Raw genomic sequence first — 27333 nt, forward strand, 5'->3', positions numbered from 1 at the left:
CAAGCAGGGGTAGAGGGAGAGGGAGAAGCAGGCTCCCCGTGGAACAGGGAGGCCGAGCTGGACTGGATCCCAGGATCCTGGGATCATGACCTGAGCCGAAGACAGCCGCTTAACCGCCTGAACCACCCAGACACCCCACTACAACCTATTACACCATTTTACAGATGAGCAAAATGGGCACAGGGGTTAAGTAACATATGCACTCAAGACACGTTAGCTGTTATTTTTATGCCCTAGGTTCCCTACCAGCTCCCCGCGGGCGAGCCTTCTCAAGGACCAGAGGGCGCGAGGCCCAGCCAGTGGCCGGCCAGGACAGAAAGGGTTACTGAGACCGCGCGCGCCTAGTCGCCGACGATCCGCAGGCCCGCGCTCTCGGCTCACAATGCCGCGGGGCGGGGCGGCGGGACGCTTCTTCGCCTCCCATTGGCGCACACGCCCCTTCCTGTCACGGCCGGACCGGGCACCGCCCCCTGGCACCGCCTACCACCCGGGCGCTGCCGGAGTGGACGGTTCCAGACGCATGCTAATGAGGGGGCGGCCGCCGCGGCCCATTGGCCGGCCGCGGAGTGTCGGTGAAGTCAGCGCCGAGTCCCAGAAAAACAGAGCGGGGCCAACTGCAGCGTGTAGTGCGAGTGGGGCAGGACGCGCGCCGCCCGCCTGCCCGGAGACCCGCAAGGTAAGCCCGCGCCAGCCGCCCGCTCGCCCGCCCGCGCTCTCCGGATCGGCGGCCGCGGCGCCGGGGGCGTGCGGCGGCCCGGCCCCCGCGGGCGGCGCCTTTGTTCCGCGCTCGAAGGAGGCGCGTTTAAAGGGCCAGCTGTTGGAAGGACTTGGGGGACGCCCTCCCCCAGAGCATCCCCCGTAGTCACGGGGAAAACCGTGGTCCTCCTCGGCCGAACCTTCCTTCCTGCTGGGTGGATCCCCAGTCTCTCCAGGAAAGTTCCCCAGGGTGCGGGGGTCCCCGGGATTCAGGTTTTGTTTTCTTTTTTGTGGGTGGGGGTACGTGCGATCATGGCCACTTCTTCAGGCTGGCTGCAATATGGGTGGGTGGAGGAGACATCAAAGCCCGGGGGGGTTTGCGCTGTAAAGTGAAACTACCGAGGAGGGGCTCCTCTGCAGCAGCGAGAGGAAGAAGGAGGGAGCGAGCGGCAGGATGGAGGCATCGCAGGTGTGTTCATTCATCAGCATCCCCCGGGAGGAGAGGGCGGCGGGAGGGGCGCTAGGACGATCCGTCTGGCCTAAGGACCCGCCTGAATGAGCGGGTACGTGTGTGGGTCTGGGAACCCGGTGCGTGCCCATCCGCCCATGCTGCTTCATCCCCCAGGGTGACTGGCAGCATCTTGCTAGGCGGTTCATCACCGACATGGACGGAAAGCAACTCCTTTCTCCGAATTCCCCGGGCATCCCTAGCTCCCACCTGGCTGCTTTCCGATGTGGCTTCCTTGATAAGCGGTAGCGCCATTCAAGATAGAGGGGGAGAGAGGCTTGAAGTCATTATGTACCTTTCATGGGGGGATGTGCTGTCGAATTCTGCATCCCCCCTGCATCCGCTGTCGTAAGATGGCTTTGAAATTCACCAGTGCATGCTTTCTTTGGGCAGACAGAATTTATTACGCTATTACATAGCTACATAAAAGCAGAAGGGGTCCCACTGAGCGCGGCTCCTTTTATCCAGACCCTGTGTTTTCCCAGCATGTTCTGGCTGAACCTTTGGATTTTTGTTTTAAACTGAGCGCTGGGATGCTCCTGTTGTCACAGGGCTGACCTGCTGAAATTGCCAGAATTGATTTCACTGTCAATAGGAGGGAGGTTCATTTAGAGACATCATGGAACCTATCTGGCAGTCAGGCCTCTGACATCACCCCCCCCCCCACACACACACACATCCCTTTTCCTCTCATAAGTGAAGGCCAGGATGGCTTGTTTGTCTCCACTCTCCTTGGTTTTTGAGCTCCTCTCTTTAGATTCAGTTTTATGTTTTTAATTGGAAAGGAAGCTTGGTGGTGGTTGAAGAGAAGGGGGTGGATTAAAAGTGGGGTGGGCGGCAGATGGGGACAGCAGCCTCAATGACAGAAAGCACATGCTGGACATTTGGAGACTCCAGATCTACAGCCCTTAGAGACACAGGTGAGATAGATGGCAGTCTACCCACTGGGAGGGTGTGTGTGTGTGTGTGTGTGTGTGTGTGTGTGTGTGTGTGTTGGCTTGAGGGAGGGGTGGAGGAAGAGGATGCTGCCAGCAATTTTCTGCCCCACCCTCCTGATGCTGCCTTAAATAGCTCCTTGCCCGCAAAGCTCGGCTGTCTGGGGCTGTTGGCCTGAGGGGATGGCAGGGAAGGGTGGGTCTGTTGGCACCTTTGCTCTGGGCACTTTAGAGAGGACTGTTAGCAAAGGGGTAGTTCTGGGGTTGCAGAGAGCTCATTTCTCAGCTGGAGGGCCCTGAGTTGAGCTCTCTCTGGTGACTTCCCCACAGGGAATTAGCAACTGAAAAGAAATGCTTCTACCCTGTAGGGCCAAGAGATGGGAGGGTATTGTCATCTTCCCTTGGAGCCCACCCCGTTGGCTGGCCCGATCCTCCTCTTACCTGCTCTCTTTCCTGCTAGTTGGAGAGTTTCAGTGAACTTTTCTGAAGGGATTGGGAATAATGAGGGGTGAGGTTGGAGTGCTGGGAAGGGACGAGCAGATGCTTCTTACTGGCAGAACAAAGACCTGTTCAGCGCTCCCCTCTTTCCCCCTCCCTAAAATAGAGTTCTATATAGATAGCAGACTCTGGGGTTTTCTTTGCAGAGTATGAATGGGCAGGGTTCAGGAAAGAAGGCTTTTACCAGGCAGCATTGGTAATCATCTGGTCATCCAGACGTAGCTCTGGACCCTTCCCTGGACGTGGAAATAGATTTGCTGTAGAGGGCACTCACAGGTCATTTAGGATTTAATCTGTCTCTGTAAAAGGAAATGGATGGTCCCAAAAAACTTTGGTGAAAGAGCTCTGGACCAGAGGCGGGGCAGCTGGCTTTGATCCTGGCCACTGATCTGCTTTGGGCTTTGGGCTTGTGGCTTCCACGCTCTGGGCCCGTGTCCTTGTTGGGGAAAAAGCAGAAGGCTTTGGAGCAGACTGTTTTCCCGGGTTCCTGACAGCATTACTGTTCTTAGATTCACAAGTCCAGTTTGTGGGAGGGCCTTTTAAGATTCTTTTTTGTTTGCTAAATGATGTTAAAGTCATAGTGTTGCTCAATGGCATGAAAGAAGTATTCCAGGACTCAGGCTTCTGATGGCTTCAGACTCACCTTTTCCTCAATTAGTACAATTTATAAGGATTTACTGTATGTAAATACTTCAGAGCTAGAATGGCCTGGAGAGGCACAGACCCTCTGAGCGGTGGTTGACTGGGGTGACTTGAATTGGCAGAATGCTAAGGAAAAGGAGTTTCTAGAATTCATTCTCCTTTCCTGTGTATGTTTAGCTCACTGCTTTATTTATGGTTATACAGGTGAATGTTCAGTTATTTAGAGCATGAGCGTTGGAAGAAAACCATGATTGCCATGTTTTGCCCCCCTCACTGAGGAATTTGGGATTGGGAAAGTTTGGTGATTTGTCCAAAGTCACACAGGTAGCAAGATGCAAAGTTGGGACAGGACCCCTGGTGGGTAGATTCTGGGTCCTGTATTCTAGTTGTAGCTCTTACTCCCTCCTCCTCTGAGATTCTAAAATGGGATAGAGAAAGTGAGGAGGAAATAGGGCTGAAGAAGGGAGAGGTTGGAGGCAGGTCAGGTGGGGAAGGGGAAAACACAGCCTCCAAGCTTGGAGGAGGGAGGGATGGAGCTGAAAGGGGGGCTCTTCCAGCTGTGAAAGAGCAGATTTCTGCAGCCCTTGGATGGAGGAAGCAAGAAAGGGCTTGGCTTAGACAGGGGTGGGAGTGGGTGGACCTGCCTGGGCTTGGGGCGGAGGTGGAGTCTCCTTGGGATCTCTCCTGTTGATCCTCAGACTGCAGAGTGTGGTAGAAGCTGCTTTGTTGTAGGGTCAGCTGAGGCCTTTGGAGCCACTAGGTACATGGAACTTGAACATGTGGGAAGTCAGATGTGCTGGTGGTGACAATGCTGAGGTGGGACCCAGTTCTGCTGAAGTCCCAGTTTATTTTTAAATGCAAAACGAAAGAAAGTTTTCTGTGGAATTTCTTTTCAACTCAAGCATTTTTCCTCTGACTTTCATCGGTGTTTTGTATGTTTTATGAGATAGTGTTTCATGTACTCCCTTTTCAAGAGGCACGCTTGGAGCTGGCTGATTCACTGAACTGTAGCTCATGTGTGGGGAGCTTCTGGCCTGGGACGTGAGCTAAACCTCCGAATGTTTCAGTGAGCAATGAAAGAGCTGTGAACAGTGGTTAAGCGGATCAGTAGCCATTCAAAGGCAAGGATGAAAGGTGATAATACTTTGAAGTCTATAACCCAAGCCAACAGCCAGCCTGTGTGGTATAGTTTACTTTGGCTTGTTGGTCAGGCCGCGGAAGTGTCTCTGTAGATTCCTTGATAGGAACCGCCCCCCGCCCTTCCTGCTCTGTCAGACCCACTGGATGTCCCAATCACGAAGACCTCATCCATGTCCCCAAAGACCAGGTTCTCCCTCACACCAGGGCTTGTTCCTCACCAAATAGGATATGGATAGGTCTGTGTGTCTGTGTATCTCACTGTCTCCCGTTCTTGCTTTCCCACGTCTCCATCTCCCTCCTCTATACATTTCTTTCCCTCTCCTCCTGCTGTATCTTTCTTTTTCTTCTTACCCTCCTCCCCCATCCTTTCTTTACTGTCAATAATACAGCTTTGTAGTGTATTTTAATGTATTTACTGTTATTAAAATTTAATCTTCTCTGTTCTTAATTTACAGTCAGTTGAGTTCACTCCCTTGCAATGTGTGGGTATGTGTTTTATACACAGAACAAACGAACAAAACAAACCCTATTAAATTCCTTTTTACTTCTTTCTGTGTGGCCTTCCATTGATTTCTGCCTCCCCTTCCCTCCCCTCCCCCCTTTTCTTCTGTGGTCAGTAGTGGCTCTTTATAGAAAAAAAAATTTCCCAGCTCACTGTCATGTGGATATTATTGTTTTTATAACAAAAACAGTTACAACAATAGAAAAAGTTTCCGCCCCTGTATTGTGGACACAAGGGACACCCTCTCCCAAGAGATGTGCCCTATTTCTTGACTTCCTTCCATGGAAAGAGTGTCTGCAGTGTATTCTCCAACAGAGGCCTGTACTGTAAAGGTTGGGGGTGTTGATGGTGAAGCTGGGGCTCTTGTCTGTGATTCGTAATGCTTAAAGTTGGGGAGGTGGGTGGGCTTATGGCCAAGAGAGGACATCTAAGAATTCAGTGTGATGGTTTTTCTTTGTTTCCCTAAGCTGGGCTAACCCAGCAGTCAGTGACAAGACCCAGACCCCTTTGGAAAAGAATGAGATGTTTCTCAGCTTTCTGATTCATCTCGGTTGGGACCCAAGGGAAGCTAGGCAGAAGGAGGGTAGGCACCCACTGACAGGTTGCAGGTATGAAGTTCCAGGTGCTTTGATGGATGCTTGCTGTAGTGCTTTAAAATTTTTTTCTGACTCAGGTTAATTACAGAGAAGATCGAGTCTTGGTGCTCAGTGGTCAGCAGATAGTTTAGCATCTAAAGCTGGTCTTGCAAGCAAGCAGTCTCCTTGAAATCTCTAGTTAATATGTTAAAAATTCACATGAGTTTTGTATTCTACTCTATAATATGTCTGAGCTGGTTTTAGTTTAAAGGTATTTAAAATGTTTTACTGTCGGGATGCCTGGGTGGCTCAGTCGGTTAAGCGTCTGACTTCGGCTCAGGTTGTGATCTTAGGGTCCTGGGATCGAGCCCCATGTCCATCTACCCACATAGTGGGGAGACTGCTTCTCCCTCTCCCTCTGCCCCTCCCCCCTGCTCGTGCTCTTTCTTTCTCTCTTTCAAATGAATAAATAAAATCTTAAAAAAAAAAATGCTTTGCTGTTAAGTACAACTGATGGTCCAGGAAAATGATGTGTTTATATGGGGCGTTCACTTGTCCATGTCCACTTGAATTATGCACAGCAGGTCCCGTCCTCCAGCTGGAGAAGCCAGCAGTGGGGCAGGCATCCAACCTGGTGGTATGGGGAGCTGCCCACCGCCCCCAGCCCTTCCTGCTGGCTCTGTCAGACCCACTGGATGTCCCAGTCACGAAGACCTCATCCATGTCCCCAAAGACCAGGTTCTCCCTCACACCAGGGCTTGTTCCTCACCAGAAGGCCTTTTCTCCTTTGCCTGGTTGACTCCTCCTTCTCCTTTCAGACTCTCCTCACATCTGAACGAGGTGCTTTTCTCCCTGTGTTAAGTAGTAGCTGGTTCCCTGTCTGTCTTTTCTACCAGATTGTGAGATCTGGCAAGACAGAACCTGTGTTTCATCTCTTTTTAAATTCAATTTTTTTTTAAAAGATTTTATTTATTTATTTGACAGAGAGAGAGACAGCGAGAGAGGGAATACAAGCAGGGGGAGTCAGAGAGGGAGAAGCAGGCTTCCCACGGAGCAGGGAGCCCGATGTGGGGCTCGATCCCAGGACCCTGGGATCATGACCTGAGCTGAAGGCAGACGCTTAACGACTGAGCCACCCAGGCGCCCCTTAAATTCAATTTTAATTTACATCAGAGTCCTATTTTATTTATATATGTATGTATATATACATATATATGTGTGTGTATATAGTATACATACATACTTTTTAAAAGTACGTGTATATATACTTTTTAAAGTCAAGTAACACTGCAAGGCTTATAAAGAAACGCTGTGTCACCCCTTCTCATTCCAGGGATTACTCCCCAGAGTCAGTCACTGAATGTGATTTTCTATGGCTGCAGTAACAAATTACCACCAACACAGTGGCTTGAAGCAAAATAAATTCATATTATGGTTATGTAGCTTAGAAGTCTGAAAAGGTTCTCACTGGGCTAAAATAAAGGAGGTAGCAGATTCTTTTTGGGAAGAATCTTGGGAAGAACCCCTTTTGGGAAGAATCTGTTTCCTTGCTTGCCTCTGCTAGCTTCTAGAGGCTGCCTGCAGTCCCTGGCCCTTGTGATTACTTTGGGCTCCCCTGCATAATTCTTATTCTAAGTTCCCTTGATTAGCAACCTTTATTCCATTTGCAACTTTAATTCCCCTTTGCCAGATAACATGTTTCTAGGCTTGGGGATTAGGTTATGGACACCATCTTTGAGGGGCCATTGTTCTGCCTACTACAGTCACTTCCAACTCTATTAGCTATTTTTCCTGATATTACTATTATATTTGTGAGTTCCCTACTTACATTGCTGTTTCTTGATTGTTCAATTTGGATATTATTTCTTGATGTCCTGCCATGGATTAGAGGAACCCTTATTCCCCTCTTCTCCCCATACATCTCTGTTCACTCTGTCCTCCCAATATGGTTACATCACAGTTTTGGGTTATATTGATATTCAGTGCTTACATTATCTTGGCTGTGTAAATAGCATTCATGGCTGAGCCATATAGTTGTGCTATAATGATATTTCCTTTTTTGTACATTTTTTTTTTTTAGTTGATAATTGCCTTCTTTTTCTATTTACTTTTCTATGTACTTATTACTAATTCTCAAAGTCTCTGACAGAATTTTAAAACATCTATGTTTTATAACACATGTTCCTCTTCATTTTTTCCCCTTGGAGACCTCCCTCCCAGAGGCCTCCATCCCTCTCCTCTTTTTTGGATTGATTGACCTATACGCCTGTGATATGACTCATCCTGGGGATTCCTTTGCCTTGTCCTAGGCTGGATCTTCTGTTTCCTCTTTCTTGGTTTATTTCCCCAGGAGGTTCTAAGAGAGGGTCTGTGGAGGTTGATCACTTCAAACTTGCATGTCTGAAATATCCTTATTCTACATTTATACTTGATTGGTGGTTTAATTTGTCTAGAATTTTAGGTTGAAAGCCATGGTCCCTTAGAATTTTGAATGCATTGCTCCACTGTCTTCTAGGTTTCAATATTAATGGCAAAAATTCAGATGCCATTCTGATTCTTTTTTTTTTTTTTTTTTAAAGATTTTATTTATTTATTTGAGAGAGAGAATGAGACAGAGAGAGAGAGCATGAGAGATGGGAGGATCAGAGGGAGAAGCAGACTCCCCGCTGAGCAGGGAGTCCGATGCGGGACTCGATCCCGGGACTCCAGGATCATGACCTGAGCCGAAGGCAGTCGCTTAACCAACTGAGCCACCCAGGCGCCCCTGCCATTCTGATTCTTGATCACTTATGGGTAACCTGCTTCTTTCCCACTGAAAGTTTTAGGATCATCTCTTTTTCTCTGTACTGGAAATTTTCTTGCTTTTAAAATTATTGTGCTAGGTCCTTAGTGTGCTGTTTTGATCTGAAGACTCACATTCTTCAGTTTTGGGAAGATTTCTATTTTTCTTTGATAAGTTCCTTTTTTTCTTTTGTCTTTGGAACTCCTCTGTTAGTTAGATGTTGGACTTCCTGGGTTGAGTTTATAATTTTTATTTTTATTTTATGTTTTTAAACATTTTATTATTTTTTAAAAGTAATCTCCACACCCAGTGTGGGGCTTGAACTTACAACCCTGAAATCAAGAGTCACATGCTGTACCAACTGAGCCAGCTAGGCGCCCTGAGTTTATAATTTTAAAATATTTTTTTCTTGTTTTTCATTTTATTTTTGTTTTACTTTGTGAGAGGCCTCTTCAGCTTTGTTCTTAACCCTTTTGAATTTTCAAATTTATGTTTTCATGGTTTTGCATGAAACATGCTTGCATGTGTACTTTCTGGAACTCCCTCGTTCTCTGATGCTCACTTTTTTTTTTTTTTTTTTTAATAGCATCTTGTTCTTGTTTCATGGGTGCAATAAATTCACTTAGGTTAGGTTTTTCTACTGTTTTTCTACTGTTTTCTGCTTTGTCTTTGTTTCCTCCAAGCCCCTTTTTCTGCTTGTTTTGGTTACTGAATTTCCCATTGGAGCTGTTCTTCTACTGATCCTTGACTGTCCATTTATATTTTAAGATTCCTGATTGGGCATTTGTGTGACAAGGAAGGGGGCTTAACTTCATTGTAGGGTTCCAGAAGAGAGCCCACTTTCAGTGTCTGTGCCTATAGATCTTTTTTTCTGGGGGATGTTGGGTTTTCCTGGAGAAAAATGTTGCCTGGTGGTGTAATAGCCTGGATGTCCTGCATCATGGGAGCCTTGATGGGAAAGGAGGCTAGGTACCCTGTTTGGTATGCAGACTTTCACTCACTTGGTCCTTTTCTGAAGGTTCTCTCCCTTCTTCTCAGCTGTGTCCCTCCCTCAACTGTGTCTGGATCCAGAGTCTCTTGGTGTAGTTTGCCTAAACAATGAATCTCTGCCTTCTTCTGCCTGGGGGAGGGAAATCACCAGACTGAGTAGATGTAGGAGAGGCGACCCTGGGCTGGAAGTGCTCCTTCAACAAACTTTTAGTGGACCCTCTTTTTAGCCCCTCTCCCCTCCCCTCTTAGTCCTTGGTGCCTTCCAATTTCTGAGGCTTCTTCTGTTTCTGTAGCATAAGTCCCCACTTGCTTAGTGTTTCCCTCCCCTGCTTGCACTTAGCAGAGCAGAAACCTGAATCAGCTACTGCAGGGCAATCAGCTCTCTGTCTTCCAGAATTCTGTTGATATATCTCATCTGCTGTTGTCTTCTTTCCATCAAAAATCAAAATTTTTACTGTCCTTTTAGTGGGGTTCTAGGAGAGAGCAGGGATAAATATGGGTATTTAACCCTCCGATTTGACCAGAAGTTTCATCTCTTTATCCAAGCCCTTGAACTGGTACCTGCTAGATGTAGCGTATATTCTCAAGAACTGTTTGTATACTGATTGAATGCGTGTTCCTGAGGTGGTATGCATACAGTTAGTCATGAGATTTCAAGACAGTCCCAAGCATACAGTCTTACAAAAATAAATCCATTGTTTCTTCTGAGATAGACAGCAGGTCTGCCCTTCTCCCACGTAGCATAAGAAGCACTGTTAGACAGCATTGTCGGCTGTTGGGCTGGAGAGTGAGCAGGCAGGCTCAGGTGCTATCTCCAGTCCCATCACTAATGACCTGGGTCACCTTGGAAAGTCACATAACCTGTCCGGGACTTGGTTTCCCCAGGGTTAAAATGAGCTATTGGTCGAGATTTGATGCCGTTCACCTCCGTAAATACCTGCCGTGTCATGGCACGGTGCCAGCATCTTTCTGGCTGTTTCTTCTAAGTCAGTCGGGTCAGGATTTTGTAGATAATGTCTGTGAGGACTTTTGTCACACTGAATGACTGTGCCTTGTATGTCTGCTCCTGATTGTATTCCGTGCCTGACACGGTCGGTACACTGCGGATTTGACCTCTCCCTCCGGACGGCGGGCTCCTTGTGAGGGCCACATCGCAGTCATCTTTGTGTCTGACACAGCCCCAGGTGCAGGGCCCAGGGTGCGTAGCCCTTGGTGCGTGTTGGGTTTTTCCACTTAGAATACATCAAGGAAATGGAAAACAGGAGCTGCTTTGCCAGAATCCCTAGACGCCGCTTGGAGATCGAGGCCTTGCTCCTTGGGCGTCCAGCTGCACACTCCTTGGCGCAGCTTTGGAGCTGGGGGCCCAGATCTCAAGCGCACTGATGGGAAAGTCAGCAGAGATGCCCGTTCTGTACCACAGCCCTGACACTAGAGGATTGTTTCCCCCAAACAGGTCACCAAATGTATTTGTTTAATGGGCCTCATACTGTTACAAGTTAAGATCAGATTTATCTTAACTAAGAAAGTGAGTTATAGATACAATCCTGCGTTTATAGTGTTTACAAATGTTTAAGTGCTTTTTCATAATTATTTTGGTTTTCCTAAACCTGTGAGCTAATGTGCCAGGACTAGTAAGTAGGAATTTCAGGGAGATAAATTTGGCTTCATAGAAGCACTTTTCATCCTGAGAGCCATTCCCTGCTGTTGCATTTGGGAGGTACTGAGCTCCTCGCCAAGCCAAGGCTAGATGTCCATTAGCCAGGGAGCCTCGGAAATCAATCCTGGGGTGGGAGAGGAAGTCTTATTAGAGCACCTGAAAAGTCCTTTGCTTTTGATTTGCTCAACAAATCATTACTGGGTACCAGCCGTACACCAGGGTCTGGGCTGGGCTCTGGGAATACAGTGGTGACTGAAGAGAAATGGTCCCTGCCCTCCTAGAATTTATAGACTAGAGCTGTGCTTTCCAGTGTGGTAGACACCAGCCATATTCATTTTAAACTAATTAAAATGAAATACAGTTTACAGTTCAGTCTCTTGTTCACACCAGCCACATTTCCAGTGCTCATGGACACAAGTTCCCATCATCCCAGGAAGTTCTCTCGGGCAGCCTGCAGTGGACTACAGAGCTAAGCTTTTGTGTTTCTAGACCAGGCATCTGTGATTAGCCTTCTTTCACAGCGGAGACAGCTGATGCCGAGAGAAGCCATTTGTTTTAGGCCATGTCGCTGGATGGGCCCGAGCTGGGAGCAGATCTCTTCTCATGGAGCTTGGCTCTTCTTGCCTGGAAGTGAGGTGGGGAGCAGAGTGACGAAGGCTGCCTGAGTCCCCAGCCTGCGTCTGCTGCTTCACTCCTCCGTGCCTCACGTGCTGCACCTGTCAGATGGAGAAAATAATGGTACCTACCTCACAGGATTGTGGCTGATTCAATGATGCAAGTCTCTAGACTGTGCCTGACGCGTGGTAGCGCTGGTTGCTATGTTGAGGAGAAGGAGACAAGTTATTGGTGGAGTCAAGAGGCATTTTCAAACAGGAGACTGTTGAGTGGAGAAAGAACGTTGGCAGGCGAGGCTGTGTTTGCAGAGCTGACTGGCCACCTGGAGAGGGACACAGAACCGAATATGTCTAAGCCAGGAGCTGCTTTGGGCATGAGAGCTGATGTAAAAATGCCAGCGAAGCTCTCTGAATCCCAGTACTCATCACTGACACTTGAACAGGATCCCTTTGATGTCCCTTTCCTTCTGGTTTGCCTCTACCCATGGACCTTTCTCCTGTCCCCAAACATTTCTTCTCCCCCTACTGTATTTCCACCTTGGAGGGGTGGGGTCTCAGACATTTGCCATCAGCCCTGTGGAGCAGAGGGATGGCCAGAGGTGTGTGAAGGAGAGAAGGGACAGATCCTGGGTGATTTGGCAGCTGGCTCTGTGGCTTCTCTTTGGGGTTTCTGTCGCTTGGTGATTTGCTCAGTCTTGCAAGCAGGTCCACCTGGTGTGGCCTGATGTGCTCGGGGTGCCCCGTTTTGTGGAGAAAGGGAGCTCTGATGTTCGCCCCAGGGCGGGGAGGGTGCTCCATTCGATGGGCGGATCCCTGCTTGCAGGTGGAACTTCAGTTTAAGAAGCGCTTTAATAGCCATGGGCTCATTTCATCCTTCCAACAAATGTTGGTGAACATGTAGCCACGGCCCCCGTCCTCCCCGACTTCTTTCCTCCTTCACGCTGAGAGCGCGGGGCTCTTGGCTTCCCCAGTAGGCATCCGGCAGTTTGTTTCAGGTTTTGAGGTGGGAAGGTTTTGGTCGGACAGCGTGGGTGGGGGTGGGGGTGGTGACGGTGCTCTAGACGCACCTGACCGATACGGCATCTCGCTTCCGCCAGGTGAGGCACACAGAGCAGGTGGTAGAGCAAGGCCAGTGACAGACCCCAAGTGAGGTGCCTGGTGATGGTGGACCCAGGACTGACCTGGGTGGAGACTGCTCCTGGCTACCCGCATTCTCACTGTGCCATACGCATGCTGCCTGAGGACCGGGGATCAGGAGTATCGAATACTTGGACGTTATCCTCTACTTGGCTTTGCCAGGCTCGTTCTCCTTTGGGCCGTGACTTTCCACTATTCATGGACGATGTTCTAGCTCAGAGCAGCTGTGACAGGAATGGGTGCTTAGAAGATTCCGGAATTGCCCACGTGTCAATGCACAAACTCATTACTCATTTATATAATGCCTAGTGTGCATCGATTATTAACATCAGCCTGTAGGCCAACCTTTGAGTTTGGTTTCCCAGCATGAAGGGTCACCAGGACGTATCTTTTGAAATACAAACAGTTTCTCTTGTTGCCTGGAATTTGTGTGGAACCTGGCAGCTGGGCATCTGAGCGGTTTCCCAGTGTGACCTGTAAGAACTCGTTCATGTGCAGATTGCTCTTATTCAGAGTTTGTCTTTCGTCTGTCCGTCAGGGCAGATCCAGGGTTGAGTGACTGTTTCCTGCGAGCACAGAATGACGGTCAGGGGTTGCAGCTACTGATGCTACATCGAGGGGGGACAGTGTAAACATTTTCGTGTTATGTTGATGTTTGAGAGTCTTTCCCAGGCTGCTGTACCATACACACTGCTGACTCTTCTGTGGGTGCGCCTCTCCTTATGGACAGTGCATGCAGAAGGCTGGCGAGAGCAGGGGATCCTGCAGCTGGGGGGGAGGGGAGATGGGCCGGAGCTGGAGCTGGGGGTCTGTCACTGTGGGATTGAGAGCAGGCCAGGGATCTGGACGGAGAAGCCAAGGCAACAGGAGGAACTGGGCCGCTGTAAGCAGGACAAAATGAATAGCGTCTCCAGAGAAAGAAAAACCCCAGCGGGGATGGAAGATAGAGTAGCTGGGAAAGCTGGACTCGGGAGGCCCGAGGGCCTGAGCAGGGTCAGGTGCCAGCTGCTGACAGACGGGTTGCCAAGCCCGTGAGCCTGGCCCAAGACAGTCTCAGGCCTTTTAGGACAGTTCTGTGTTTGCTTTGTGGGGCCTTTATGTTGGGCTTGGTGCACTAGTGAACCAGGACTGGCAGGTGTGAGGGGGCGAGGCCCCCGGGAACTGGGAAATGTTAGTCATGCCTGAGCACGGAGAGAAGATAGGCTCCTCTTCAGAACAGCTGCTGCAGGACGAGGCCCTGCAGCCTGCCAGCCTACGGTACCATCGACCGTCTTGGTTTGATCTTGAATTATTAAGGTCATGGGCTATTTCAGCACTCACCTGAAGCATCGCTGTGAATAATGGAAAGGAACACCCAGCGAAAATACCCATCCCTGGGGTCCAAGGGGCTCCAGTAGAGAAGGGGCTTTGTGGCCATGGTTCTGGATTCCCCAGCTTGTTCCCGCAAGGAACAAACACCTGGGCAACCAGGAAATCCAGAGGTTACCCTTGATGGCAGGGTGTGCACCTCCTTGGGCTATCTTGATGGGTATTTTTGCTGGGTGTTCCTTTCCATTGTAGCAAGGAAGAAACAGTGATGTTAGAAGACGTAAAATGTTTAATACTGTCTTTAAAAAATTAAACTGCCCAGGAGTCTTTGATTGGTGATGCCCATAGCAACAGGCATGGTTTCCAGGAGTGTCTTCCTAAGCTTTTGAGCTTCTCAGAAGGGGTGCGGGACCCCACTCCCAGCAGGCTGGGAGGCCTGGAGGAGGCCCACCTGCCTGCTTGGTCCAGAGGCCGGGCAGTATTGAGACTGAGCGACCCCTTCAGAGGTTGGAAGCTGGGGTCTGTTTTGGTAAGTAGTGGGGAGCAAAGGGGAGGAGAACTCGCCATCCTTTTGGGGCTTGTTCATTCATTTTGTTTTATTGGCCTGTTAGTCCCTGGCACTTAGGCTTCTCCGTCCAGTCTCCGGACTTTGCCGGTACAGTTTCCTTAGCCTGGAGTGTTCTTTCCTTCCTTTACCTAGCCAGCTCTGTTCATCCTTCAGATGTCACCTACAGCAGCATGTTCCTGGAGAAGCCTTCTCTGATCCCCTGGAGCAGTTTAAAACCTCCAGTTTGAGGCTCTCATGATTCAGTGGTTCTAGACAGAACATTCTTCACGGCATCTGTCTCAGCTGCTTCGTTACACTTGTTTGGGAAATCATTGTTTGTCTGCCCACCCCTCCAGTCTGTAGGATCCACAATGGCCGTGGCCAGGGCTGTTTCTCAGCCACATTCTGTCCCCAGTGCTCAGCATGTGTCTGGCCCACAGAAGGGCCTCTCTAGCTGTGAGCAAATTAATTCATATACTAAGTTGTGGGTTCTGTCACAGATTCTGGGAATATAAAGAGAACAAAACACCCCTGCTGTCCTTACGCTGTTCCTAATCTAGAGCAGTGGGTGAGCTCTCAAGAGATCGATTGAGTGGCAGGAAGAAAACATCAGTTAAAGTTCTATTTATTCTTTAACTCAAACATAAGAAAGATGTAGCTTTCCTATTTATAGTAGTACAGATTTTATAATTAACTTATAAGTAAATATGCTCAAAGCTATTTTACTAACAGGAAGGTATGATCAGAAAGTTGGGTGACTTGGTCTGAAGGGAGAGGTAGGCACATGAAAAGGTTTTTGTGCCCAGGTGTGATAAACACCAAGTTAGAGCAAGTACCAGCTGCAACAGGGGCCACCGTGGAGGTGGGAGGGGGCTGGAAGAGGACCAGAGGAGGGTGTTCCTGATAAAAGGCGGGGGCACCAGCATGAACAAAAGCGGCGTGGCATGAGAGGCTTAGTGCATTGGGAGAGGTCAATACTTTAATAAGGCTGGGAGTGTAAGGCCAGGGGAGGGCCTGCTAGATGCCCCTACTGGTTTGGGGAGGGATTGAGAATTGGGAATACCAAGATGGCTGAGACAGGGTCCCTGCCTGCAGGGTGGACATAGTCTAGTTGGGGAGAGAATTGTGCATGCATGCCTTAAGGGGTAGACAGTGCAGTGAGTGCCTGGATTCAGAATAAGGTGGATATTTGGGTTGGGGGGGATCAGGCTGGTCATGCTTTCAAAATCTACTGTGCCCAACCACACAGCCCCCTCTTCAATGCAGGAGGGGAAGGAGGAGGGCTGGCCACTGACTTCAAGCCTCTTTCAAAGCCCATCTCAGGGTTAGGCTCTCCATGAAGTTCTCCTTCATCTACTCCTACCCAGGGAGCTTTTTACCTTAACGTGATCTAGACACCTCCATGGACTATATTTTCTGGGTTACAAAATGGCATATGAACAGAAAAATGGCATATGGCATGTAGAAATATGCATATTTGACGTGTTTACTTACCTGTGTAATGATACACACTCCTTTCTTTCTTTTTTTCCCTTAAGTCCCAAGGCTTGAAGTAATTATGTAATTAGAATCCGCATAGAGTATGGTTAGATAAGGTGTAATTAAAGAGGAAAGCCTAATTTCGGAAGAATGATAAGAGGTCATTTGATTCAGTCTGGGCCCAAATCCAGTCTTGGAAGAACAGTAAGAGGTCACTTGGATGTACGGAGCTTGGGGCCACCCAGGAGCCCAGACTGGCCTGAGAATTGGGCAGATTCTGTTTCTTTCAGTTCACTGTGAAAGCTATTCATTGAGCATTTTCTTGATATAAGGTAATGTAGGAGGCCCAGCTGTGGGTGAGGAAAAGAAGGTCTGCCTCTAGGGAGGACGTGGGGGTGGTGGGGAGATTGGCTGGAGAACAACCAGGAGGTCCTAAGGTAGAGAGGTGATGACTCCATCGTGGGGGTGTGTATGTGTGTGTGGGGGGACAGTGGGGAGATTGGGGAAGGATTCACAGAGCACGTGGCATTTAAGATTGCTTGAAGGGTAAGAAGGGTTTCAAGAGTAAGGACAAGGACTCTCTTGCCCTTTAATTAGATGCACTCAGATAATATTTGTGGAATGGATGCCAGGCTGAGGTTGGAGTTGGAAGGAACTTGGCCAAGCTGGTGGGTGGCCATTTGCAGTTTGATGAGGTAAAGTTCATGCAGCTCAGGCAGTAAAGGGAAAACATGAGGCCAGGAGAACACCAGGCTTAGGCCCTTAACTGCATAGTGATGACTACGCGTAGAGGAGTCAGAGATTGCTGTGGGCTGTGGAGTTCAGAGGAGGTGTCCTCATGAAAGGGCCAACAGGATAGGAGGAAGGGGAGGACGGAAGACTTTCCAAAGGAGGGGAGTGACATGGGCAAAGGTCTAGGGAGGGAGCCAGGAGATCATCCAGGAGAGAGGGGAGGGGGCACATAGGGAAGCAGGGCAAAACCAGGTGGACTGGAGTAGGTGAATGAGGTTCCCCGGCCTGTTGGGCAGGAGATCCAGTGGGACAGAGGAGTCCATGGGAGGTTCTTGGACAGAAGAGTGGCATGGAAAAGGTATGTTGAGGGGAGAGGAATTTGGCCCTGCTGTGTAGAATGGGCTTCTGGGGAGTTCAGCCTGGGCTTCTTGTCATGAGGTGATGGGAACCAGGCAGTGGGCTTGGGAGGGTGGGGCTGGCTGTGTGCAGGCCCTTATCACAAAGGGCTACTGGTCGTGGTGATAAGAGCATGAGAGAAATAGGGCAGGGGAAGAAGCTGAGGTGACTGCTGCCTTCGGAGCCTGGGAGAATCGTGGTACCTGAGACAGGAGGGGGTGCAGCTCGTGGGAAAGAGGGAGTGGGCACAGAGGCATGGTGTGTGTAGAGCCCAGAGACCCACGTTCTAACCCAGCCCCGCCTCTGAACTGGCTGAGACCTTGGGCCTATTCCTTCCTCTCCTGCCATCCAATTTTTGGTCAGTAGGCGTTTCTACCTTAGGATTCAAGCTCACCGGAGACCATGGAGTCATTATAGTTCTAGGGTTCGGGCAAAAGGAAGGGTCTGGGCTGGAGATGTGTGAGGCCCTCCCGTGGAGGGGAGAGAAGAAACCACATGATCTTCTTCCTTGTCTTCCTGGAGTGAGTGGGCAGTGAGCAACGGGAGGGACTCCAGGTGACTGAGTTGCGGGGGAGAGGATGCTGTCCCGACTCCTCCTGCCCATCACAGTGGGTATGGGACTCAGACATAATGCGTGTGTAAACTCCAAGCCTACACAGATGTTGCGGTCAGTGCTCCATTGGGGGGTGGAGCAGGGGAGGGGTTAATCTTCCCGAATTCACAGAAAGACAATTCTCAGGCAGGGAACCTCTTCCCCTCCTCCCCTTCCCTCCCCGAGTCAGTCTTTGGGAAACTTATGGCCTTGGACCTTTAGAAGCAGAGTCCATGCAGAGAAGGCTTCCTGGCAGAGGAGGACTTGGACAGAGGCCTGGGAAAGGAGAGAAGGAAGGACTTTCCAGAGGAGGAAGATGACATGGAGTTATTTTACCCAATTTAAACTAGAGTCCAGAAAGGAAGGGCTGTGTGTTTTGAATACCCAGTGTGTGTACCAGCTCTGTAGTAGGTGCTTTCATGATGTTTGTCTCGTAATCTGTACGTCATTTCTGCCTCTCTTATTATCCCATTTTACAGATGAGGCAACAGTGTTATTTTGCTCAAGGTCTCGGTGGTCTGGCAGGATTTTATTTTATTCAGATCTGACTCCAGTGGCAACAAATACCCACTTCTGTATTCTGTAAATACCGTATTCTGCTGGCTCTTGGGGGAACATAGGGAAAAAGAGGATGATTTGTCTTTGTGACCCTTATTCCCAGTGAAGCACTTACTTGAAATGTGGATCCAGCCGCCGTCCACACGCAGCATTCCGACGCAGTGTGGCATCTTGGAGAATGGTAATGGGGGGGGGCATTTAGAGCTCCTCGGGGCCTGGAGCCCTCATTTCACAGATTAGGAAACCGAGGCCCAGCAAGGAGAAGGGATATGCCAGGGTCTGGGCAGAGTGGGGATGAGAACTAGAAGAGTCTGGAGGCTTGGAGACTTGTGGGTCTTTTAAGGCCTCCCTGTGGAAAAGTTTGTTTTTAGACAACAATGGAAACCTTTGTCTGGAGAGTTGGTCTGGGCAGGGTTGGATCTGAAAGGTTCTCTGTGTGTGCGTGCGTGCGTATGTATGTGTGTGTGTGTGTGTGTGTGTTTTCTTTCCTTCACTTTAACCTCAGATGCCTTTGAACCACGGGAAGGATTCCTTAAGACCAAAGGTTAAGACCAAAGGCATTTAACAGGTGGAAAGGACATAGGAAGAAGCGGGAAGATCAGAAGCCACAGAAATAGAAGACTAAACTCTAGGCATGGCTAAAAGGAATTTTCCAGGCCCATAAATAATCACTAACATTTATTGAATGTTAAATTCACTTACTGTGCCAGGCAATCGTTACATGTCATTTTATGTAAATTCAGGGCCTCCCTATGAGGTAGGTGGTATTTTATTGCTCCCATTTTAAAGATGAAGGAACTGAGGCTCACAAGGCTAAGTGACCTACTTAAAGTGGCAGAGCTGATAAGACGGAGAGAGGCAGGACTCCAACCCAGGCCCACCCAATCCAAAGCTCTGCCTTCAATGCCCAAGCTGTTTTGTAGGACTAGGAGTTCTGGGTGCCTGAGTCTTTGGAGATGTATGGACTAGCGCATTTAGGGAGCTCACCCTCTGGCAGTGGTGCTCAGCCAAGGGCGGTTTTATCCCTGTAGGACATTTGGCAATGTCTGGAGGACACATTTTCGGTTGTGGTGATGTATAGGGGGGCTATGGCCTCTGGTGGGTGGAGGCCAGCATGCTCTTAAACGTCAGCAGTGCCCAGGACGGCCCACAACAGAGAGGTATCCCGTGCCAGATGTCAGTGTGCTGAGATCCAGGAGCCTTGCCCTTTGGGGACCTGGTTCTATTTTCCCCTCAGAGCACAAGGCTAGTGGAAGGCCATTTGGAGAGCCCGTCTGAAGAACTCAGTTTGTTCCCTTATCTTCAGGGACTTATGTTGTTGTACCTCAGTGGATGTTTGCGGTTTGGGCCCCCCATTGACTGAGCCCTGAGAGAGACTGGCGTGGGGTCGTGGTGGGTGGAGGCCAGGAAGAAAAATTCCAACAAGGCGTGACAGGCCAGGGTGGCCCAGGGCCGCAGGTGAGAGGTGGGCGGGGTGCAGTCTGGGCTACTGAGAATGGATTCAGCTGTTTCTGTGTGTGGAATTGAAATAAGTCAGGTCCAGGGAGTTGTATAATTCAAAATGCCTTTATTAAATTTTTCCTATGACTACTCACCATCGGAAAGGTCTGAGAAAGGGGTATACGTGCTGCGCATCTAACTTGGGTAGTACCCTGCTGCTTGCCAGACATCTTTGTTACTGGTTACTGTTTAACTCTGGTCTACCCCATGCCACATAGGACAGAACAGCAAACAAATGTGGGGAAGCCCCAGGACCCTTGGCCTTTATGTGAGCTTCTCTGAGCAGCTTGTGCTGAGCGTTGCTGGCGCCCGATAAGTCTGACAGAACAGCCCCCTCTCCTGAGAGGGCACCGCTTGGGCAGTCCTGAGGAAAGCCTCTCTGCTTCACCCCAAACTGCTCTTTCTTCAGGCCCCTCTTCCAGGTCAGACATGGAAAAGGTGGTCCTGGTCTCAGATGGTCTACATCACCAGGGAAGATTTTCGCCTCCCTTTGTGATCCTGGTTTCAAGCAAGCCCTCCCTGGCCAAGCTTTCTACTACAGTGCCTTTCCCCCTGCTGGCCTCGCTGACAGGAATGATCCCCCACTACTTTCCATCCCCTGGGCCCCACCCCAAAGCTCTCTGGCCACTCCAGCTAGCAGGATCACCTCCCTCCTCCAGACACCCTCTGTTCCAGTGAGTCCTTTGGTCTTTATTCAGTCAGTGAATTCTAGGCTTCCTGTGTCACCTTTCAGACACTAACTAGCCGTGTGACCTCGGATGAGTCACTTAACCTCTAGAGAAGCAGCATGGGATTGAACCAAGTCAGGTGACTTCAGTTCATTTCCAGCATCAGTGCTGAATGAGAGTTACAGCCATAGGACCTGGGGTGTTTCTCTAAGGTCGTTGGCAAGTCAGGTTCCCCTTTGATCTCATACAGATTCATGGAGGACTCGGAACTGGTTAAGGAACCATCTTTGGACCAACTAAGCAAGCTGCTTTAATATTAAATCTTGACTCAGCAAATGTTTGTTGAGTGCCAGCTATAATCAAGGGTGTGTGGTAGGTTCAGTAGGGCTGTAAGTTGGGGCCTCTTGGGCTTTGTCCTCAAGGAGCTCATAGCCTTGTAGGGGCTGGGTATGTCTACACCGTAATAGAGTAGCCTCTCCAGCGTATCACCCTCACAATTGTGATAACTTCCCCCCTGCGCATGAGTTAAAGTTCTGTAAGAGCTTGATTTTTTTCAGTCTTACTCACTATGCACCTAACACAGAGCGAGCAGTCAGATTTTTGTTGAACGAGTGCAGTGAAAAATGGTACCAGTTGACTTGGGTTTTGAAGGAAGGGTAGGAGATAGACCTACCTGGATGGGGGAGGGGGACATTACGGACTGACAGGGAATGTGGGTGGGGTAGAAGCAGGAGGAGGAAATGTGTGAGCAAATGTACAGATGTAGCAAGGCTCAAGGCATGCTGGGTAACTTCCAAGTCCCTTGTGACTGGACCCTGTGATGGGATCAGTATCAAGAAGACTGGAAAGGTAAAGTGGGGCCAGATGTGGAGAGTCCTGAATTCAAGATGTGTTAAAGGGTTTGGATTTATCCTACAGTAGGATGACCTCACATTGCAGTTTCCCAGCGTGGCTTTGGCTGTTGTCCCCATGTGATTATTAATAGTGCCCCCCCTGGCTCACAGGTGTCCCTGTTTGGATGATAAATTGTATGACCCCACAATCCTAAAGTCTACTCGGAGCCCTTGAAGGGTTCACGGTGGCACACGGTCCTGCTGGCGTGGGGAAGGTCAGTGCCTGGTGGCACCTGGAGGCAGGAGACAGGACCTTCTCCAGTCCAGGTAGAGAAGGCCTGATCCCAAGAAGTAGTAGTGGCATCTGAAAGGAGGAGAGAGTCACAAAAGAGACTGAGGCCAAAGTGACACCATGCACAGTCTCTAAGATGGCCCCAAAGTGGCTCTTCCCACGATAGACACATTCTAAAGTTCACACCCACTGGGTAAGCAGTTCTCTAACTTGAAGTTATGACTGATAAGAAAAACATCTACATTGTGCCTGTTTCCTGAGCAATTAAAAGTCAGAGAAGCTTCTCCCCAGCCTCCAAAACGTTCTGGTGAAACACACTGGTATTCACTTTCCTAAACCCCAGCATTGTTCCTTGGAATTTAAAATAGGTTATGAATGTGCTTGATGTCAGGAAAGATAAATCTGTGAGGAGGACTGTAGTCAATACATTTCCTTTTTAAGTAGAAACAATATAAAGAGCTTCATTCAGTCCCGAATCAATCTCACTTTGTTGCCATGATTGTGTAAAACCTGACCTGCTTTATGTCCGTCTCACTGTTTATATTCCCCTGATGTTCCCCATCTCAGCTGGCCCTGCACGGAGTCAAAGCCTTTTTAGGCCATGCACTGCTCCCTTTTCCCAGGGCTGGCTTATTGCATGCTGCAAAGGGGCTATGCTCTGAGCAGTCCCTTCATTCTGTATCTGGGGTGCTCTTCAGGGCGGCTATTCCGTGTGCCCCCAAATGAGCCGCCTCTGTCTCAGAGGTGGAAGGCCAAATTCCTTGGGTTTTTAAAGTCCCATTAAAAAGATGATTACATTTTAAGATTTTATTTTATTATTAAGTTACCTCTACACCCAATGTGGGGCTTGAACTCACAACCCTGAGATCAGGAGTCGCACGCTCCACCTACTGAGCCAGCCAGGCGCACCCCCAAAATGATTACATTTTATTTATTTATTTATTTATTTAAAAGATTTTATTTATTTATTTGACAGAGAGAATGAGAGAGAGAACACATGAGAGGGGGGAGGGTCAGAGGGAGAAGCAGACTCCCTGCCGAGCAGGGAGCCCGATGCGGGACTCGATCCAGGGACTCCAGGATCATGACCTGAGCTGAAGGCAGTCGCTTAACCAACTGAGCCACCCAGGCGCCCCTGATTACATTTTAAAATAGTTGATACATACACATGGTTCAGAAATCAAAACACTAAATGTTATGCATTGAGAATTTTCTTTTGTTTTTTTAAGATGTTATTTATTTATTAGAGCGTGCATGAGGGAGGAGTGCGGAGGGGGGCAGAGGGAGAGGGAGAAGCAAACTCCCCGCTGAGCAGGGAGCCTGATGCGGGGCTCCATCCCAGGACCCCAGGATCATGACCTGAGCCGAAGGCAAATGCTTAACTGACTGAGCCACCCAGGCGCCCCTGCATTGAGAATCTTCATTCTTACCCCTGCGATGTCCACATCACTCCCTCCTCCAACCTGGGCCCTATTAGGTGGGCTAAATGTAATATTCCAGTTTACCTATGACAGTCCTAGTTTGTGTTTTCCATCCCAGTGAATGGTCAGTAACACCCGCTTTCATCCTCAAAAATGTCCCAGTTTAGGTACTAAATGATATATTCCTCTACAGACAGGTAATTATTTTTATTGGTTTCTTAGATTTCCTTCCAGAATTTCTATATGTAAGGGGGGGTAACATACATTGCCTTTGTCACTGAATACTGAATATACCTTGGAAAACTACCTATCAGTAGAATTGGGGTGTCCTCATTTTGCTGAAGTATCTTTGTGTTTGTAGACACTAGTGGGCAGTTAACTTTCCCTTGGTTTATCAGTTTAATTACTGTGTAGGAGTTGCTTCTGTTTACCTAGAGAGAAACAAAAGACTGTGGGAAATGAAGCCAGCTTCCTTCCCTTAGGAAAGCCAGTTCAGTAGTAAAGTCATCCTGGAAGCTTTAAGGCACCAGCTTTCTGCCGAACACGGTACTGGGCACTTTGGATGAAGTGGGTCCTGCCTTTATCTCTACTTGTCTAAATGCTTCAAGATCTAGCTCAGGCCTTCCCTGATTCCCTGGCCAGAATTCTTTGGCATCCCCATCTCCATCCACTCATCCATCCATCCACCCATCCATCCATCTACTCATCCATCCATCCATCATCCATCCATCCATCCATCCATCCATCATCCCTCCATCCATCCATCCATCCTTCCATCCTTCCTTCCTTCCTTCTTTCCATCCATCCATCCATCCATCCACCCATCCATCCATCCTTCCATCCTTCCATCCTTCCTTCCATCCATCCATCCTTCCTTCCTTCCATCCATCCGTCCTTCCATCCATCCATCCATCCATCCATCATCCATCCATCATCCATCCGTCCATCATCCATCCATCCATCCATCCATCCATCCATCCATCCATTTATCGTTTCAGCAGCCAGCCTTCACTGAGCACATCCTTGTGCCAGGATCTGTGCTAGAGAATAACAGAGGAGGAGCTCCTTGCTGTAGAAGACAGAGAGATGGGTGTGTGAGCTGAGTTACAATGCAGTGCTCAGGCTGGTTGAGGAAGCACAGAGTGAAGGGTGCCCCAATGCTGTTGAATTTGGGGAGGGCTAGGGAGACTTTCTGAAGACACTTCCCCTAATGAGACTTGCTTTTTACTCTCTTCTCTAAGTACTTGCCTTATCTTCACTGTTGTACCAAGGTCCTTCATATTACCCTCAGCTCTGGCCCCTTCCCATTACTGCACGCCTGGTGTAGTGCTCTGCATTTCATAGTCATTAAAATATTTACTGAGTAAAAAAGTCCAAATTAATTAAGTAGACCTAGCCTCAAGGATCTTAATATCAAAAAGAGCAGGTGAGATGTTCTTTGCTGCCTTTGGCCTTCACGGTTTATCTAGGCAACTGGTATCCTGCAAAAGCGCCTCTAAATTAGTGCCTGCCCCTCCCTTCAGTCTCCTTCTCTCCCTGCTAAGTGTCCCCCTCCATCTGTCACCATCGCTGTGGTCAGGAGCCCCCTGACTCTGACGCTGACAAAGAGCTGCGTGAGTGGGAACCCCAAGTCCCACCCCCGTTGGTTTTGGTTTCCCCCTTGGAATGAGGGGGGTAGGGTATGACCCCCAAGGACGTTGCACCTCGGACATTTCAAAAACAATGATCTCGGGAATGAGCTGTGGCACAGCCAGCTTCTTCTTTTATCTCCTTCTAAGACGTCCAGCTTCCCCTGCAGTTTCCTGGTGCCACAGGGGGTGATCAGTCCGGGATAAGAAACAGCCAGGCCAGGAAAATGACCTTTTAATAAAGCTGAAAGGGCCACCGGGTGAGCGGGGCTGGCCAGCCGTGTGGCCGCCAGCCACCGGGCCGTGTGCTGTGTGCTGCGGTCTGCACCGGAAGAGTCCCAGGGAGTGACTCCAGCCGCGGCTGCTGAGGAGGGAACAGAGTCCGGTTGTCCTGGAAGAGGGTTTTGGCCAAATGTTAGCAGATGTTTTTCTAAAAGTGTGCAGAGCAGCCTTTTGTGGGAAGAGGTGAGATCTGTCTGACAGCTCACACTCCCTTGCCCTCATCTGTTCTTTCTGCAGTAGCTTTCCGCAGGAAGTAGGACAGAGGGGCTGGTGTTCCTCAGGTAAATCTTGGACCGACGCTGAGTGTTCACTGTGTGCCTGGCACTGCCCCGGGCGTCTTCACATCCCACTAAAGTGGCAGTTCTCAAACTTCGGGGAGCATCAGAATTCACCTGGGGTACATGCTAAAAATGCATAGCACTCCCTGCTGGGGCCCAAGGATTTGAATTTCTAACGTGTTCCCTAGGTTAGGCAAGTTATCTCTGGATATCGTCAGCTGCACATAACACACTGCAGCTCAGACTGGCTAACAATAGCAAAACTCGTTTCTCAACTTGGCGGGGGTGCATTGTATAACTCCCAGACCCACCAGCCCCGTGGGCTGCAGTGTGAATGGTGCTCCCTGGAGCTGGCAGTGGGACAGTTCTGAATCTAGAGGGAGGGTGGGCTTTGGGGTCATTTCGGTGGCTCAGTGACGTCAGCAAGGCCCCAGGTTCTTCCCCATCTCTGCCATCTTTGGTGTTGGCTTCGTCTGCAGAGAATAAGACGGCTGCAGCGTTTCCAAATGTCTTAGTGAGACAACCACAGCCAGAGGAAGAAGAGGGATCTAGATGGACTTCTGGCTCTCTCCGGAGCCAGGACGGTTCCTGAGGCCCCTCCAGCTCTCTCCCATGATGCCTCCTTGGCTGGAACTTGGTTGCATGTCCATCCCTGAGTCGATCACTGTTGACCGGAAGGTGATCACACTCCTGGAGCCATCTGGAGGAGAGGCAGGTATCCGAACAAAATGGAGGCTCTGTTAGGAAGGAAGGAGCAGGGACTAGCGGTGGGGAAGGCAATTTCCAGGGCCCAGTGTGCAGGTGGTCCGAGCAGCACTGCCTCCCGTCCTGAGCAGCCGGGCTGTTGGTAAGGTTATCTCTGTCGTGCAGATGAGGAAATGAGACTCCCTGAGCGTAGTGACTTGTAGATAACACACCCATAGCTTGTGGGGGTTGGGAGGGAGGGAACTGAGGTGTTTGCGCGTCCTTTTTAGCCCTAGGAGAGTAATCATACTTTTGTTTTTTGTTTTTAGCCTTTCTGATGTGTCAGAACTGCCTCCTTCATTTCTGATTTCTCTTCCATGACTGCAATTATTCATGGCAGGAGGCCTTCCTCTGTTTTTCCTATGGGGATATTTCTCAAGGCGTGAGGAGAGATCTATACTGAGCTTCCCCCACCTCTGCTTTGGTTGTACCTGAAAGCAGTTGAGATCACGATATCCACCCCAGTTTGGGGGGAAGGGGGTGGCTAGCATGTCAGCCCCTAAGCCAGGTGCAGTGCTTACATTATCTTAAATCCTGGTAGCAACCTATCAGGCTTTATTCTCCGTATTTTAGGGATGGGGAAACTGAGTCGCCGGAAGGCAAAGCTGACGGTGGTGGTTGCACAGCTTGGGGGCGGTGGAGCCAAGCCTGCCGGCTCCAGCTCAAGTGCCTTTTCCCTACTCCACGCTGGGGCTTATCAGCGGCTGCCAGCCTTGTTTATGTCCTTGAAGGAAGGTTCTCAGCGAAAGGGGTTTTAGTGTCAAAAGAGTTCCTAAGGGGCTGAATGTTTCCTCTGGGAATAATTCTCAGGGCACCAGGAAAAATATCCTGAGCATAATATACACAAGAAAGAAACAGGAAATCTGGTTTGCTATATAGCAGCTAAAATGCCATTAGGAAAACCCTCCAAAAGGCCTGAAGGTTTGTTGGATTTGAAAATGGCTGGCGCTGATTGAGAGGGGAGGAAACCCCTCCATGGGTTTGGGAGACGACCGGTGAACGTGGACCGAGTGGCAGGCAGCAGGAGTGCGAGGTGGAGAGTGAACACCCCGCTTTCCCCCCAGCTCTGCTTCCAACTGTGTGATCTCGGGCAAGTCACTGAGCCTTTCAGCGCAACGTCCGCACCTGTAGCCTGCGGTCCTGGCCGGCAGCTGGCTGGGCAGGGGGACCAGAGAGGCGAAGGGGGGGAGCGGGCCTTGCCAGCTGTGCAGGGGTGAGGGAGTGTCAGGGTGTACGCCCCAGTCGACACCCCAGAGTTTTAACCTCCTGCATTTCTACCTGGTCGTGAGCTGTTAGCTGCCTGGCGGGGGCATGTCGGAGCGGTGGAGGGCACCCGGCTGGCTTTGGCCTGAAAAAGCCCCTTTTTAGCTCTGGACCCTTGGGTCCCTCCCATGGCGCT

The 27333-nt window shown here is 49.6% G+C and overlaps 1 protein-coding gene across 50 annotated transcripts in view; it reads left to right on the forward strand.

Annotated features, from left to right (window-relative positions):
• The first annotated feature begins 517 nt into the window (after positions 1-517).
• SORBS1 (sorbin and SH3 domain containing 1) overlaps positions 518-27333 on the forward strand; it is a 224916-nt gene continuing 198100 nt past the window's right edge. For 31 of the 50 annotated variants that reach the window (XM_036111654.2, XM_078077319.1, XM_078077329.1 and 28 more), the window contains exon 1: positions 518-676. The gene's annotated coding sequence lies outside the window, so the exon portion shown is untranslated. Of the gene's footprint in view, positions 677-788; positions 1166-27333 lie in introns of those variants that run through there. The other 19 variants (XM_036111707.2, XM_036111683.2, XM_036111687.2 and 16 more) reach the window with 2 other exon arrangements.

Source organism: Halichoerus grypus, chromosome 7 (assembly GCF_964656455.1).
Source record: "Halichoerus grypus chromosome 7, mHalGry1.hap1.1, whole genome shotgun sequence".
In the NCBI taxonomy this organism is placed as follows: Eukaryota; Metazoa; Chordata; class Mammalia; order Carnivora; family Phocidae; genus Halichoerus; species Halichoerus grypus.